Source organism: Salvelinus alpinus, chromosome 25 (genome assembly GCF_045679555.1).
Source record: "Salvelinus alpinus chromosome 25, SLU_Salpinus.1, whole genome shotgun sequence".
NCBI classification, from domain to species: Eukaryota; Metazoa; Chordata; class Actinopteri; order Salmoniformes; family Salmonidae; genus Salvelinus; species Salvelinus alpinus.
The window spans coordinates 24,233,880-24,236,046 of NC_092110.1; positions in this window are offsets into that span (position 1 = coordinate 24,233,880).

The following is a 2,167-nucleotide window of genomic DNA, read 5'->3' on the forward strand; positions in this document are numbered from 1 at the left end:
GTAGAGGATGAGTTTAGAGGGCAGTGGAGGAGTAGAGTAGAGGAGAGTAGTTAGATTTGAGGAGGAGCGTAGAAGAGATTATGTGAGGAGTGTATAGGAGGAGAGTAGAGGAGGAGAGTGTAGGTGGAGAGTAGAGGAGGAGAGTAGATTAGGAGAGTAGAGGAGGATAGTAAAGGAGGAGAGTAGAGGAGGAGAGTGGAGGAAGAGAATAGAGGAGGAGAGTGGAGGAGGAGAATGGAGGAGGAGAGAGGAGGAGAGGAGGAGGAATGGATTTGGAGATTAGAGGAGGAGAACAGAGGAGGAGAATAGGGGAGCAGAGTGGAGGAGGAGGAGATTAGAGGAGGAGTGGGGAGGAAGAGTGTAGAGGAGGAGAGTGGAGGAGGAGATTGGAAGAGGAGAGTGGAGGGGGAGATTGGAAGAGGAGAGTTTAACAGGAGATTGGAGGAGGAGAGTAGAGTAGAGTAGGAGAGTGGAGGAGGAGAGTGGAGGAGGAGAGTAGAGGAGGAGAGTAGAGGAGGAGAGTGGTGGAGGAGAGTCGAGGAGGAGAGTTGAGTAGGAGATCAGAGGAGAGGAGTATAGGAGGAGATTAGATTAGGAGAGTAGTGGAGGAGAGTAGAGGAGGAGTGTAGAGGAGGAGAGGAGAGGAGGAGAGGTTGAGGAGGAGAGGAGAGGAGGAGAGTAGAGGAGGAGAGGGGAGGAGGAGAGTAGAGGAGGAGAGTAGTGGAGGAGAGTACAGGAGGAGAGTGGAGGAGGAGTGTAGAGGAGGAGAGTGGAGGATGAGATTAGAGGTGGAGAGAAGAGGAGAATAGAGGAGGAAAGGAGAAGAGGAGAGTGGAGGAGGAGTGTGGAGGAGGACAGTAGAGGAGGAGAGTGGAGGAGGGGAGCAAAGGAGGAGAGTAGAGGATGAGTTTAGAGGACAGTGGAGGAGTAGAGTAGAGGAGAGTAGTTAGATTTGAGGAGGAGCGTAGAAGAGATTATGTGAGGAGTGTATAGGAGGAGAGTAGAGGAGGAGAGTGTAGGTGGAGAGTAGAGGAGGAGAGTAGATTAGGAGAGTAGAGGAGGATAGTAAAGGAGGAGAATAGAGGAGGAGAGCGGAGGAAGAGAATAGAGGATGAGAGTGGAGGAGGAGAGGGGAGGAGGAGATTAGATGAGGAGAGTGGAGGAGGAAAATGGAGGAGGAGAGTGGAGGAGGAGAGTAGAGGAGGAGAGTGGATTTGGAGATTAGAGGAGGAGAGCAGAGGAGGAGAATAGAGGAGCAGAGTGGAGGAGGAGGAGATTAGAGGAGGAGTGGGGAGGAAGAATGTAGAGGTGGAGAGTGGAGGAGGAGAGTAGAGGAGGAGAGTAAAGGAGGAGAGTAGAGGAGGAGAGTGGATTTGGAGATTAGAGGAGGGGAGCAGAGGAGGAGAATAGAGGAGCAGAGTGAAGGAGGATGAGATTAGAGGAGGAGTAGAGGAGGAGAATAGAGGAGAAGAGTGGATATGGAGGTTAGAGGAGGAGAGTGGAGCAGGAGAGTGGAGGAGGGGAGTGGAGGAGGAGAGTAGAGGAAGAGAGTGGAGGAGGAGTGTGGAGGAGGACAGTAGAGGAGGAGAGTGGAGGAGGGGAGCAAAGGAGGAGAGTAGATGATGAGTTTAGAGGCGGACAGTGGAGGATGAGAGTAGAGCAGAGTAGTTAGATTTGAGGAGGATCGTAGAGGAGATTATGTGAGGAGTTTACAGGAGGATAGTAGATGAGGAGAGTAGATTAGGAGAGTAGAGGAGGAGAGTGGAGGAAGAGAGCAGAGGAGGAGAGTAGAGGAGGAGAGTAGATTAGGAGAGTAGAGGAGGAGAGAGGAGGAGGAGATTGGAAGAGGAGAGTGGAGGAGGAGATTGGAAGAGGAGAGTTTAACAGGGGAGTGGAGGAGGAGAGTAGAGTAGGAGAGTGGAGGATGAGAGTAAAGGAGGAGAGTGGTGGAGGTGAGTGGAGGAGGAGAGTTGAGTAGGAGAGTAGAGGAGAAGAGTAGAGGAGGAGATTAGATTAGGAGAGTAGTGGAGGAGAGTAGAGGAGGAGTGTAGAGGAGGAGAGGAGAGGAGGAGAGGTTGAGGAGGAGAGGAGAGGAGGAGAGTAGAGGAGGAGAGTGGAGGAGGAGAGTAGTGGAGGAGAGTAGAGGAGGAGAATGGAGGAGAGTGGA